General features: G+C 37.4%; 1 protein-coding gene across 4 annotated transcripts in view; it reads left to right on the forward strand.

The window, feature by feature from the left end:
* The window catches only part of ZMYM4 (zinc finger MYM-type containing 4), a 135,308-nt gene that overhangs the window by 21,105 nt on the left and 98,914 nt on the right, over nucleotides 1-15,289 (forward strand). For 2 of the 4 annotated variants that reach the window (XM_034649012.1, XM_034649016.1), the window contains exon 1: nucleotides 4,196-4,257. The exons of 1 other annotated variant lie outside the window; for it this stretch is intronic. The gene's annotated coding sequence lies outside the window, so the exon portion shown is untranslated. Of the gene's footprint in view, nucleotides 1-4,195; nucleotides 4,258-15,289 lie in introns of those variants that run through there. One more of the 4 variants, XM_034649024.1, reaches the window with a different exon arrangement.

Consider the following 15,289-nt stretch of genomic DNA (forward strand, 5'->3'; position numbering starts at 1 on the left):
GTAAGTATTTTTCACATTCATAATTAGATTCATTTGAAGACCATTTAAAAGGTTAAATGGCAAAGATTCTCATGTTGAATGTCATCTCTACTTTGTTACTTAGAAATCTAAAATGAAATGAAACTAATAAAAGTTAAAAATAAAAGGATACCAATGTGTCAAATTTGCAAATACAACAAAAATGAGAATTTTAATATTAAAGCTATTCATGGCAAAAGTAATTGTCAGAAATTTCTGACTTTGTTTATAGAAGCCATAATTCACATTGAGGATGTAACTGCCACGAATCATTACGTATCAAAAAATCTTGTATTGGTAGATATAAAACAAAAGTTTTAGCAGTTTAGAGGAACTGAAGTTCAGTTGAACTTGGTACACTTAGAAAAACATTATCATCTTTTACACTTTCATGGAACATTTATAGAATTTAATCATAATTGACATATAATTCATACTTCCAGGAAAAAATGCATATTTTAAAATCTTAAAATTTAGAGACTACATTCTTTGACCACAGTGCAGTAAAGGTGAAATAAGTAAAGTCAATTAAAACAACCCAACCATTTGGAAATTTTAGAACTTGTAAGTAATTTTTGGGTTAAACAAGTTGAAGCTGCCTTCAATTACAAACTGTTGAGAATATAACAGTGAGTATGTCAGTTATACCTTAATAATCATAGTAGAATGTAACAGAGCAAACCATATCACAACTTGGCATGTGAGCAGACTATACTGTAAAGAAAATATTTTGCATTAAATACCTTAACGTTAGAAAGAAAAGAATTGCATATTTAACTGTATATGTTAGAACAATGAAATAAACCTGAGGAAAGCACAAGGAAAGAATTAATAAAGTTGAGAATAATGTGTGAGAAAAAATTAATTATGTAGAAAATGTATGGACTGATAAAAGTAGGAGCTAATTCCTTATAAAGTGACCAATAGAGTAAACAAGTTACAAGTTTAGTTGAGGAAAAGAAAGGAAAACAGAAATAGCGTTAAGGAGAAGAATAGCTATAACCATAAATAGTTTGGGGATAATATGTTGGACTTTTTGAAGTATAATTAACTCAGTCCTTTAGGTGAAATGGAAAATTTTCTGAAATAAGTTACCAAAATTGATTCAAGAGGTAGAAAACCTTGGAAAGGCCAATAACCATTTAAGAAATGGCAATTAATGTCAAAAAACAGCCCAAGTTTCTAATCTTTCTTTGTACCATTGAAGAACAGTCCGTTTTCATGTTTTTAACAATATTCGCCAAAATAGAAAAGTTCTTATATCAAGATGCTAATAAAGACCTTGATATATTTAGTAATCATTTTCTGTTAATAAAGTCTCTTTTCACAAAACTAAAAATATACGGTGTTTCACATAATAAAATGTGTTAGAATCCAGCAGTCATCCTTGAAATTTAGGAAGGATGCCTGTTATTACCATAATTATTTATTACTGTTCTGAAAGTTCTAGGGCAATATAGTTAGATGAGGAAAAGAAATGAGAGGTGTAAATCTTGGAAAGTTGGAGAACAAAATTATGATTATTTTCTGACTATACATTTATTTGCCTGGAAATCTCAAGAGTATCAGTAGAAAATATTTTAGGGCTAAGAAGTAAAAATTCAAAAATGAAAGCAATCTGGAGGAAAGGAAGAAAAATGTACTAAGATTATAATGGGAAAGTAAAATGTCTAGTTACAATATTAAAATATTTCTTAAAAATCCTATAAAATATAATAACTTTGACTGTAAGTAGTAGGAAAATAAAAAAAGATTGATTCACAAAGTAATACAAAACTAAATTCATTGGGATAAACCTAATAAATATGGGAGTTGACAAGAGTTTACTTAAGGACATGGTAATTAATAATAATAGTAATAGTGACAACAACAACTAATCTTTATGAGCATTGTTTTAAGTACATGTCTTAACTCAATCCAGAAAATGACCTTATAATACAGTGAGGGTAACAGAGAGGTCAAGTGCCTTGTCTAAGTTATATAGGTGCTAGAATAAGGAATAATGGGATTGGATCCCACTCAGGCTGTGTGACTCCAAACTCCAGAGAATCTGTAACCATTATGCTTTGATGGCTCTTGAAAAAAAAAAAGTGATATGCCATATTCCTGGATGGGAAAATCCAGTGTAATAAAAATACATGTCCCATAAAAATAATATTACATCAGTCAGTAACCCAACAAGATTTTCTTTTTGATGGTGAGGAGGGTAAACTTTGAGAAAACTGATGAAGTTCAGTAGGAATTATAACTATGTGAAAGATAGCTAGCCAAAACAGTTTTGAATTAGAAGAATAGTGGGAGAAGTGGAGGAGTAGGGGAATGGTGGGTACCTTGTTCTATAGGATCTTGAATATGATACTGCTGTAGGAGCACTTAAATTATTACAAATAAAGAGATTCATGTCTATATATAAGAATATAGTTATAGAATAAAGTTATTCTTTAAATTGTGTTTGGACAGTTTGCTGGTCATTTGGGCAAGAAATAAAGTTAGATCTTTTCCTCCAGATACTAAAACACATTTATAGGGGTTGAATATATGGATATAAGAAAATGAAATTGTTCCCCCAAAGGATGGGGCACCTGGGTGGCTCAGTTGGTTAAGTGCCTGCCTTCTGCTCAGGTCGTGGTCCCAGGGTCCTGGGATTGAGCCCAACATCAGGCTCCCTGCTCAGCGGGGGGCTTGCTTCTCCCTCCGTTTCCCTCTGCCTGCTGCTCCCCCTGCTTGTGCTCCCTCTCTCTCTGTCAAATAAATAAATAAAATTTTCAAAAAGATAAAACAACAATCCTAATCCCCAAAAGAAATACAGGTAAATATAACAAACATCTAGATACGGGGAAAGTCTTTTTGAGCATAAATCAAAAAAAGATAATTCAAAAGAATAATAGATTTGCCTACATTGAAAATATTGTCACATTTTTTTTTTTTTTAAAGATTTTATTTATTTATTTCACAGAGATAGAGACAGCCAGCGAGAGAGGGAACACAAGGCAGGGGGAGTGGGAGAGGAAGAAGCAGGCTCACAGCAGAGGAGCCTGATGTGGGGCTCGATCCCATAACGCTGGGATCACGCCCTGAGCCGAAGGCAGACGCTTAACCGCTGTGCCACCCAGGCGCCCCTATTGTCACATTTTTTAAAAGCAAAGTGTTTGAAATATTTGATGATCAGAAGTGACTTTTCAGAAGAATGGGATACTGGGCAGATAAAAGCAGATAACCACTTTAGGAGTCATCTTAGAATTCCTCAGGGCTCCACATCCCTAATTTCCATCCAGTCACAGTTCATGCTTCCATTCAACAAATGTTTGAGTGTCTGTTATGTACAAGGAACCATTGTAGGAACTGAGGATACGATAATGAATAAAATGGGAGAACATTTCTTTTCTTACAGAGTTTATAGTCTTTTGATGGGAGAGAGAACTGTTAATCAAATAATGAATGTAGAGCATTTAAAATGGAACACTACTATAGAGAAACATAAAGCAGAAAAAGAGGATGCATTGTGCTATGGTGGAAGGGGCATTGCAATTTTAAATAGGGGCATTTAAGCAAAAAATCTGAAGGAAATGAGAAAGCCAGCCATGTGGATATCTCAGAATAGGGAAATTCCAGGTAGAGGGAACAACAAGGGTAAAGGTTGTGAGGCAGGTGAATGCTGTGTATTTTACGAACAGCAAAGAGGTGGTAGCTGAAGGTGGGTGAGCAAGGTAGTGAGTAGTAGGAGATGAGATCAGGGAGATAACTAAATTATGGAGGGGCTTTTAAGCTGTTGTACTGACTGTAGTGTACATTGTTGGATGTCTCACAGCATCCCTGGCCTCTACCCACTAGATGTCAGTGCAGCTCCCCAGTTGTGATAACCAAAAATGCCTCTAGATATTGCCAGATTTTCTAGATTTGGGGAGCAAAATTGCCCCTGCTTGAAAACCACTGTTCTACCTTATGGCTGTAGTCCCTTCCCTCGGGAAGGCTTGGAGAAAGATTTATGGTGTGTAGTTGTGGTAATGGCGCAAGCCCTCCTTCAGGTGGACTCAGTCATGGGTCTGTGAATTGACCAGGTCTGGAAACTGGGCAAATGTCTGTGACTTTCACTGTGATGACTCAAGTCGGTTTTGGGCCACCAGATGTAGACATTTTCTGTTATATAGATTAAACTGCCCATCTATTTCATTCCTAGGAACATCGTGATCAATTAGCCACTGCCAAAGATCCCTGCGGGCCAAAGCATTCTGATTACCGGTACGTCCCTGCTGCCCTTATCTTTGGAGTTAAGTGCTGCCACTTGGCCTCTGCTACTTTGGGATCCCATCATCCTCAGTGAAATCAGGGAGCCCATCGCAGTGGTGACATGCCCTGAAGTCATAAGGGATTTAAAAAAGAGAGCAGCCACACAGCTTTTCAAGTATGTGGTGCTTCCCTCACTAATTATAGTGTTTTCTGGGCCTTCTCAGGGAATGCAGTTGGGTAGTAGGTGCATAGATTGCAGAGGATAAATCCACTTCAATATTCCTGTCTCCCTAAGCTTTTGGATTTCCTCTTCCACATAATGCCTGTGAAACTTTAGTATCTTAATCTCGTTAAATATTCATTGTCAGTGTTAGAATAATTTTGATTTGCATTTCCTTGATGATTACAGCTATATTGTTGAGTATGTTTCAGGCAACAAGTGTGCTGTTAGAGCCAACTTCAGCTGCACAAGTTATTATATCAAATTCAAAATCTGTAGAAGCTCACTCATATTAATGAATTCTAACCTCCTTGGTCTAATATACCTGTATTAGCATCTACTTTCACACACATGACCTAGGTTTTTTCCTTTACATATTAACATGATTTTGGCCTTTTTTAGTGTGTAAGCTGTTTCCTCCTGGGTTATATGTGTACCTGTTCCTCTATAACATGCTGAGATTTGAACCTAGTTATGGGTCTAGTGTCAACAGGATTGATTGTAGTTGGTCTTGAGGAGAATGGGCATCTTCCTTCAAGTCATTTGCTGAGCATATGATATCACAGGACTTTCAAGCAAAGGAAAGTTTCTCTCTTTAGATACAGAAGGGTAGGTTACTGGCACTGGAGGTTTGAAATTATTTTTTTCATTCTGATTTAACCACGTTTCCATTTCAAATTTCAGGGTCCCATTTTTTTTTTCCTAGTCATTGCTCTTACTTTCGCATGAGAAACTTGGTTAGACTGTGAACTCATCTAATGTTATCATTCAGCTGTTTGTACAATAAAATTTTGCATTTGATTTTTAGCAATATCAGCTTGTGGTTTTAAGAATTAAGAGATTTTTTTGATATTTTTTAAATACTGTATGAAAGTGGTTTTTTTCAGATTGTGATTTTTTTTTTTGAAGATTTTATTTATTTGAGGAGAGAGAGCACAAGCAGGGAGAGCAGCAGGCAGAGGGAGAGGGAGAAGCAAGCTCCCTACTGAGTAAGGAGCCCGATGCAGGGTTCGATGCTAGGACCCTGGGATCATGACCTGAGCCGAAGGCAGACACTTAACTGACTGAGCCACCCAGGCGCCCCCTCAGACAGTGATTTAATCTGACAGTTAACGAACTTGAACTTATTTTCCTGTGTACTTGTTCAAGAACACACAGAGAATCCATCTCATGTAACAGACCTTGTAGTTATCACTGCTGCCATAACAGTCAAGTACAACAGCCACTTGGGGTCCCAAGGCACTTGCTTCATTTGGCACTTCATCACAGTCAACCACAGTTGATAGCTTGATGAATTGCTATGCCACTGCATGCCAGGGATTACTAGTATCCTATTTCCTGTGTAAGCCAGAAGGCACAACCAAGCCAGTCTCCAAATCCCATCTTTGTAGGTCTGTTTACTGTGACCACTACCAGTATCAATTCTATATCAGTCAGAGGTCAGAAACCACGCAGTAATTTGAACAGGGAAGATTTAATATAAAGAATTATTAACCAGTAACAGAGAATTAACCCTAAGGGGAAAAGAGAACTTCAAAGTATACACAATAGCAGGTAGAGGGAGCAGCCACTACCTCTAGGCCTGAGGCACAGTAGCAGGGATAGAACAAATTTGGAAAATGCCCCATTTTCTAACTTCAAGGCTGAGATTCAGATCTTGTTGGAGAGGGTGTGTTACACTGGATGATGGAGAAGTTTGAGGTGCCACAGATTTTTGCTGTCAAGCAGGAAGCCCCCTTTTGGGGTGCTGAGAAAAGTCACTAGGCTGCTTTTTTCTGAACCTGGCTAAGAAGCCAGTGGGGACACTGGCATAATTCGTTTGGCCGGTAGGAGTGCTGCTGAAACTTGCTGGGCAGCTGCCCTCAGGGGTGCTGACAGAATTTTCTGGGAAACTACCCATGGGGTTGTATATGTGTCACTGAGACTTGATAGGAAGTTGGTGCCTGGGGAGAGGGCCATTGGGTGTTTGCACACCACTGTCCTCCACTGGAACCAGCAGGTTAGAGCACACTGAGGGGAAGAGAATCCACTTCTATGTGGAGTATTCCTCTGGTGCCATCTGCTGACAAAGGTTAACATTTTGTCAGCTGGCAGAGAAGAAATGTTTACAGGTACCAGCTTCATTATCACAAAGCAGGGTAGAGAGAAGTGGATTTGGAGTTGAGAGGCAGTATATTTATAATTGGTACATTGAGGTATTTACATTTCTAGTACTCTTCATTCCTTTGGGTAGACTCTGATTTCTGTGTGGTGTCATTTTTTTTTTCTTGACATATATACCTTCAATATTTCTTGCTGGGCTGGTTTGCTGGTGATGAATTCTTCCATCTAAAGAATGTGCTTTTGGAAAATCCTTTGACTTTTAAAAAAGTAAAATAGTGGTAGAAAACACATAAAATTACCATCTTACCCATTTAAGTGTACATTTTAAGTGTACAGTTCAGTGATAATAAATATGTTTATAATGTGCAGCCATCTGCACTTTTCTTGTAAAATTGAAACACTATACCCATTAAACAATAATCCATATTCTCACCTACCCCCAATCTTTGGCAACTACCATTCTACTTTCTGTCTCTATTTATTTCATTTAATATAATGTCTACAAGTTGCATCCATGATGTGCCATATTAGTGTTTTTTATCATGAAAAGTGGTTATATTTTGTCACATGCTCTTTCTGCATCAATTGTGAGACGATTTGTGTTTTTTTTCCTTCATTCCATTAATGTATGTTGTGTTGATTCATTTTCATTTGTTGAACCATCCTTGCATTCTAGGAATAAATTTTACTTGATCATGGGGTATAAGTTTGAGAAAGATTGGTATTTTTGTTTAAATGTTTTATAGTGCCAGTAAAGCTATCAAGTCCAGGACTTTTCTTTTTCAGAGTTTTGTTTACTGATTCAGTCTTCTTACCAGTTATAGGTCTATTCAGGCTTTCTATTTCTTCATTATCTTTTTATTTATTTATTTAAGGATTTATGTATTTGAGAGAGAGAGCATGAGCAGGGGGGAGGGGGAGAGGTCAGGGGAGAGGGAGAGGAACAGACAGACTCCCCACTGAAGGCAGAGCCCCGTGAGGGGCTTGATCCCAGGACCCTGAGATCATGACTTGAACTAAAGTCAGATGCGAAACTAACTGAGCCACCCAGGTGCCCCTATTTCTTCATAATTTAGTTTTGGTAGGTTTGGTGTTTCTAGGAAATTGTCCATTTCATCTAGGTTATCCAGTTTGATGGTGTAAAATTATTCATAGTACTCTGTTATAGTTCTGTTCATTTCTGTAGAACCAGCAATGTCTCCACTTTCTTTTTTTATTTTAGTAATTGGAGTGTTTTTTTCTCTTTTTTCTTAGTCTCTGTAGCTAAAGTTTTACCAGTTTTGTTGATATTTCAAAATATCAGCTTTTGGTTCTGTTAATTTTTCTTTGTTCTTTTTCTATTCTCTATTTTTATAATTTCTGTTCCAATCTTTTTTATTTCCTTTCCCCTGCCTGCTTTGGGTTTAGTTTGTTATTTTTCTAGTTCCATAAGTTGTAATGTTACATTGTTGTTGGGGAGATCATCTTTATTTTCCCTCTTCTTTATTTATGATAGGTAAGTGTTTATAGCTATAAATTTTTCCCTTAGCATTGCTTTTGTTGTGTCCCGTAAGTTTCGTTATGTTGTATTTTCCTTTCATTTGTCTCTTAAGTATTTTCTAATTTCCCTTGTGATTTCTTTTTTGGTCCTTTGCTTACTTAGAGGGTGCTAATTTGCACAAATTTGTGAATTTTCCCATTTTACTTGTATTATTGGTTTTGAACTTCAACCTTTTGTGGTTGGAGAGGATATTTTGTACGCTCAATCTGTGTTTTTAAGTCTGTTGAGACTTTTTTCTTTTTAAATATTTATTTAGAGAGAGCGAGAGAGAGCAAGCATGGGTGGGAGGGGCAGAGAGAGAGGGAGAGCAAATCTCAAGCAGACTCCTCACTGAGCACAGAGCCTGACTTGGGGCTCGATCCAGTGACCATGAGATGACTTACTTGAGCTGAAACCAAGAGTCGGAAACTTAACCGACTGCGCCACTTAGGCGCCCTAGTCTGTTGAGACTTAACTGTGGCCTAACATATGGTCTATCCTAGAAAATATCCCACATGCACTTGAAAAGAATGTATATGCTGATGTCGTTGGGTAGAGTGTTTTGTATATGTCTGTTAGGTCTAGTTTTATTGTAGTGTTAAATTCTTCATTTTCTTATCTGTCTCCTGTTTGGTTGTTCTGTCTAATATTGAGAGTGGGGTATTGAAGTGTCTAATTATTACTGTAGAACTATTTCTGCCCTTAATTCTGTCAGTTTTAGCTTAATATATTTTGCTGGTTTGCCATTAGGTGTGTAAATGTTTATATTTGCTATATCTTGCTGTATCAGACTGTTTTATTAATATATAATGTCACTTCCAACCTTTAGATTCAGTCTGTTTTGTATAATGTTAGTGTAACCACCCCTGCTCTCTTTTGGTGACTGTTTGCATGGAATATCTTTTCCTGTTCTTTTACTTTCATCCAATCTATTTTTGGATCTAGAGTGATTCTCTTGAAGGCTGCATATAGTTAGATTATGCCTTTTATTTTTTTTTAAGATTTTATTTGAAATCAGAAAGAGCTAGAGAGCACAAGCAGGGGGAGCAGCAGGCAGAGGGAGAGGCAGGCTGCCCACTGAGCAAGGAGCCTAATGTGGGACTCAATCCCAGGACCCTGGGATCATCAATCACCTGAGCCGAAGGCAGATGCTTAACCAACTGGCCACCCAGGCATCCCTGGATTATGTCTTTTTATTAATTCTGCTGATCTATGTTTTGATTGGAGAGTTTAAGACATTTAAAGTAATTAGTGATAAGGAGGGACTTCTGTCATTTTGCTGATTGTTTTCTATATGTTTTCTAGCTATTTTGTTTCTTATTTCGTGCATTACTGTTTTGTGTTTAGTTGATATTTTTTGTAGTGAAATGTTTAAACTCCTTTCTCATTTCATACTCTGTATATTCTAGAGCTATATTCTTTGTGGTTACCCTGGGGATTGCATTTAACAACCGAAAGTTATAACATTAATTTGAATTTATACCAGCTTAACATCAATAACATAGAGTAACTGCTTTTTTACAACACCAACCCCACACCTTTGGTTATTGATATCACAGACTTAACTCTTTATACATTGTATGTCCCAAAACATGAGGTAGGCATTCTTTATTTTTTAATTTAATTTTTTTAAAAAAGATTTATTTATTAGAGAGAGAGAGAGCACAAGCAGGGGTTGCTGCAGGCAGAGGAAAAGCAGGCTCCCCTCAGAGCAGGGAGCCCAATGCAGGGCTTGATCCCAGGATCCTGGGATCATGACCTGAGCCAAAGGCAGTTGCTTAACCAACTGAGCCACCCAGGTGCCCCAGTACTAGCTTTTATAATTGCCATGCAGTTACCTTCATTGAGATCCTCATTTCTTCATGTTTTTGGAATTACTGTTTGCTGTCTTTTCATTTCACAGTGCTGAACACCCTTGAGCATTCTTGTTTATCTGAGAATGTCTTAATTTCTCCCTAACTTTTGAGGGACAGTTTTGCCAGATATAGGAATCTTGTTTGACTATTTCTTTTTTTAGCACTTTGAATATATTAGCTCACTGGCTTCTGGCTTCCAGCATTTCTGATGAGAAACCTGCAGATGTGCTTTTTGAGGAACCGTTGTATGTGTATCATTGCTTTCTTGCTACTTTCAAAATTCTTTGTCTGTGTCTGTCCAAAGTGTCTCTCTGTGAATTTCTTCGAATTCATCTTACATGAGGTTTGTTGAGCTTTGTGGATATTTATATTCATGTCTTTCATCAAGTTTAAGGATGTTTTTGGTTTATTATTTTTAAAAATATTTTCCTTGCCCCTTTCTCTCTCTTCTCCTTCTGGGATTCCCACGGTGTGTATGTTAGTTCACTTGTTGGTGTCTCTCAGGTACCTAACTCTGTTCATTTTGTTTCTGTCATTTTTCTTTTTGTTCCTTAAACTTGATAATTTTCATTGTCCTGTCTTCAAGTTTGCTGATTATTTTTTCGGCCTGCTCCTATCTGTCTTTAAATCTCCCTAGTGAATTTTTCATTTCATTTACTGTACTTTTCATCTCCAGAATTTCTTTTTGGTTTCCTTATAGGTTTTTAAATTTATTGTATTTCTACTTTGTTTATTTTTATTATTTTTTAAATCTGTATTACATCTTTTGTATCAGATTATGAGGAATTTACATTTTTAAAAAGATTTTATTTTATCCACTTGACAGAGCGCATGCACACAAGCAGGGAGAGTGGCAGAGGGAGAAGGAGAAGCAGGCTTCCCGCTCAGGCTGCTGACATGGGGTTCGATCCCAGGACTCTGGGATCATGACCTGAGCTGAAGTCAGATGCCAACCAACTGAGCCACTCAGACACCCCTCTACTTTGTTTATACATTGTTTTCCAGACTCTATATCTTCCTTTACTTCTTTAAGCCTCTTTAAGACAGTTATTCTAATATGTTTGTTTAGTAGGTCTATCATCAGGTCTTTTTCAGGAATAGTTCCTGTTTATGTTTTTCCTTTGTATGGGCCGTGTTTTGCTGTTATTTGTGATTTTTGTTGTTGTTGAAAACTGGACATTTCAGTCTAATATGTTAATTCTGAAAATCAGGATCTACCCTTTTTCAGAATTTTTAAAAATACTTCATCTTTTTGATTGTTATAGACTGTCTTTGTGGTTAGGACCAGCCTGAAGTGTCAGTTTAAATTCTTCTCAGGTCTTTTCTCAGTCACTGCTTTTTCCTGGATACGGATGGTGAGTTTTTAATTTCTTCTGTATGTGCAGTTGCTTTTGAATGTCCTACTCTTTTTAATGTCTGGCTCCCAAAGGGGACGAAAGAAAAAAATGAAAGGGAGGGGAAGGGTACTGGGGAGAAGGAGGGACCTGTAGCAATGGGGGTTGGTGCAACAAAAATGGCCATTTGCCTCTTTGTCTTCATTTCTGTGATCAGAAGCTGCAATGAGGAATTAGGGCACAGATCTCCAGTACTTGGAGGATATGGTCATTTTTGCCCACCCTAGTTCTCACAAGCTGCTTCTGGAAGGTATGTTCAGCTGCTTGCCCTATAGATGGAGATGAAGGATGGATAGCTGCTACCCTGCTAAGAGCTGAAATTGACCCAAAATTTCCCTTCCAAACCTATACCTGGAAGTTGCAAGCCTTCAGTGGACTCTAGAGTTCCAAAAACAGTTTTATCAGATAGATTAAATCTGTGTCATTGTTGTTTAGATGGGGAGATAGAATCCTGGTGCTTTCTTACTCTTCTGTCTTCTCAGAATCTCAATAAAGTTGATCTTTGAACAACATGGGTTTGAACCTCATGGGTCCACTTATACTCAGATTTTTTTAAAAAAAAGATTTATCTTTGAGAGAGCAAGAGCGAGCAAGCTCATGAGTGAGAAGAGGGGCAGAGGGAGAAGCAAACTCCCCACTGAGCAGGGACCCTGATACGGACTTGATCCCAGCACCCTGGGATCATGACCTGAGCTGAAGGTAGTTGCTCAACTGACTGAGCTACCCAGCACCCTATACTCAGATTTTATCTGATAAATGCAGTACTTACAGCATAATACTGTAAATGTAATTTCTCTTCCTCATTTTTAAAATAATGTTTTCTTTTATCTAGCTTCACTGTAGAATGTAGTGTACAATACATATGCAAAATATGTATTAATGTTATCTATAAGGCTTGTAGTACAGTCAGCTATTAGTAGTTAAATTTTTGGGCAGTCAAAAGTTATATGTATGTGTGTGTGTGTGTTTTTTAAAGATGTATCTATTTTTAGAGAGCTTGTGGGGGTAGGAGTAGAGGAAGAGAATCTTTCAGGCAGACTGCCTGCTGAGCAAGGAGCCCCATGTAAGACTCCATCCCACAACCCATGAGATCATGACCCAAGCCAAAACCAAGAGTTGGATGCTTAACAAACTGAGTCACGCAGATGCTCCTATATGTGGATTTTTGACTGGGGGCGGAGTCAGTGCCCCATCCCCCATGTTGTTCGAAGGTCAGCTGTATTGTTAGTAAATTTTGAGAGAGATTGGTTGTGAGAGAGAGTTGGGGAAGGGGAATTGAAGCTGTCTGATATTATGATTAACTTTACACTTGGAGAATTTAGAAAACTCTGCAATGTTCTCGTGTACTCATTTCCAAATAGTACTACTAGATAACTGTATTGAAGTGGCATTTTTTTTTAAAGATTTTATTTATTTATTTGACAGAGAGAGATCAATGAGAGAGGGAACACAAGCAGGGGGAGTGGGAGAGAAAGAAGCAGGCTCCCAGCGGAGGAGCCTGACGTGGGGCTCGATCCCAGAACGCCAGGATCACGCCCTGAGCTGAAGGCAGACGCTAAACGACTGAGCCACCCAGGTGCCCCTGAAGTGGCATATTTTTAGCTTAATTAAGTATATTGTGGTTATTTTTTAATATTTTATTTTTATTCTAAAGACAGCAGTCATTGTAGATGATTTGAAAGATTTAAAAAAGTATAAAGATAAAAATCTCTTGTAATATCACTATTCAGTTATGTGTATATTTATCTTGCATGCATATATGTATTTTAGAGATGAACATATGCTAGCTAAAATTCTTTTGTTCATGTTTGGTGAATAGTTGTATAAATTATAAACACAAGTATAGATGCCTGTAAGCACCACAACAAATAGGATTAATAACAATTCTGTTGCTTCAAGAAACTCCTATATGTTATGCCTTTGTTGTCATATTATGCATTCCTTCTTAACCACTGGCAACCACAGTTTTATTTTCTATTACTGTAGTTTTGTCTTTTTGAGAATGTCATAAGTGGACTCAAATGGTATTTTTAACATTTTGAGACAGGCTTTTTAGAATCAGTATTTAATCACTTTTCAGAACTTTGGATCCCACCTTATAGGTTGTTTTACTCTTTCCCTTTATGGTGTTACCATCTCATATATACATAGCACATCTCTCATATAGTGTTATTTTTACATTTAGCTGTCAGACATGTAAAATAACTAAAGGTGTAAGAATGGATTGTATTTATAAATAGTTATATTTATTTAGATCGTTACCAGTTCTTTATTTCTAATATCCTAAATAATCTTATATTTTAGTTTTGTATAAAAAACCTTTAAGTTCTTTTAGAGGAGGCTTGCAGATAGTGAATGCTTCTAGTTTTCCTCATTAGAGAATATCTTTATTTCACCTTTATTTCTAAAGAGTATTTTCATTCTATGTAGCTGTGTGGGTTGAAATTTCTTTCAGGACTTTAAAAGTGTTTTCTTCTGGGGCGCCTGGGTGGCTCAGTCGGTTGGATGTCTGGCTCTTGAATTCGACTCAGGTCATGATCTCAGGGTCATGGGATTGAGCCTTGTATTGGGCTCGGTGCTGTCAGTGTGGAGTCTGCTTATCCCTCTCCCTCTGCTCCTCCCCCCACATGCACATGCTCTCGACAATTCTGTCTCTCTCAAATAAATAGATAAATAAATAAAATCTTTTAAAAAAGTGTTTTCTTCTTTATTTTGGCATCCAAGATTTCTGATGAGAAATACGCAATGATAGCTAATATGTCATTTTTCTCTGGCTGTTTTAAAGATTTTTTTTCTTTGTCTTTAGTTTACAGCAGTTTCATTATGAGTGTCTTGATTTGGATATCTTTAGATTTATACTGTTTGGGATTTGCTTAGCTTGAATTTGCAGTTATATCTTTTTTCAAATTTGAAAAGCTTATGACCATTATTTCTTTAAGTACTTTTTCTGCATTACAGTTTTTCTTTCCTTTTGGGACTCTGATTACATGAATGTTATTCTTTTTGATATTGTCATATGGGTTTTTGAGGCTTTGTTCATTTTTTTTAAGTTTGATTTATTTATTTTAGAGAAAGGGAGCACAATTGGGAGGGGCAGAGAGAGAGAATCTCAGGCAGACTCAGCACCGAGCGTGGAGCTCAATATGGGGCTTGATCCCATGACCATGAGATCACAATCTGAGCTGAAACCAAGAGCCAGGGATCAACTGACAGTGCCACTCAGGCACCCCTCTTTTTTTTTTTTAATATTTTTTTTTCTCTTGTTCAGTTTAGGTAGTTTCTATTAATCTATTTTCATGATTCTTTCCTCTGTGTCTCTGTTTTGCTCTTGAACCCATGACTGAGTTTGCTTTAGTTTATTACCATTTTTTAAAAGATTTTATTTATTTATTTGAGAGACAGACAGAGATAGCAACAGAGAGCACAAGTGGGTAGGAGAGGGAGAAGCAGACTCCCTGCTGAGCAGCTGAGCTTGACATGGGGCTCGAATCCAGAACCCTGCGGTCTTGACCTGCGCTGAAGGCAAACGCTTAACTGAGCCACCCAGGCACCCCACCACTTTTTTTTATCGTGGTAAAATATACATAACATAAAATTCACCACTTAGACCATTTTTAAGTGTATGGTTTATTTCATTGATAGCTTCCAGTTGTTACAGAGCCACTGTCTATCTCAAAGACTATTTCAGGGGCACCTGGGCGGCTTAGTTAAGTTTCTGCCTTTGGCTCAGGTCATGATCCCAGGGTCCTGGGGTCAAGCTCCATGTCTGGGTCCCTGCTCAGTGGGGAGCCTGCTGCTTCTCCTGCCTCTCTCCCTGCTCATACTCTCTCTCTCTCTCTCTCTCTGTCAGATAAATAAATAAAATCTTAAAAAAAAAAAGACCATTTCATCATCTGGACTGAGCTATGTTCCTGTTAAATAATAACTGCCCATTATCCCCTGACCCCAGCCC

Source organism: Ailuropoda melanoleuca, chromosome 2, assembly GCF_002007445.2.
Source record: "Ailuropoda melanoleuca isolate Jingjing chromosome 2, ASM200744v2, whole genome shotgun sequence".
NCBI lineage: Eukaryota > Metazoa > Chordata > Mammalia > Carnivora > Ursidae > Ailuropoda > Ailuropoda melanoleuca.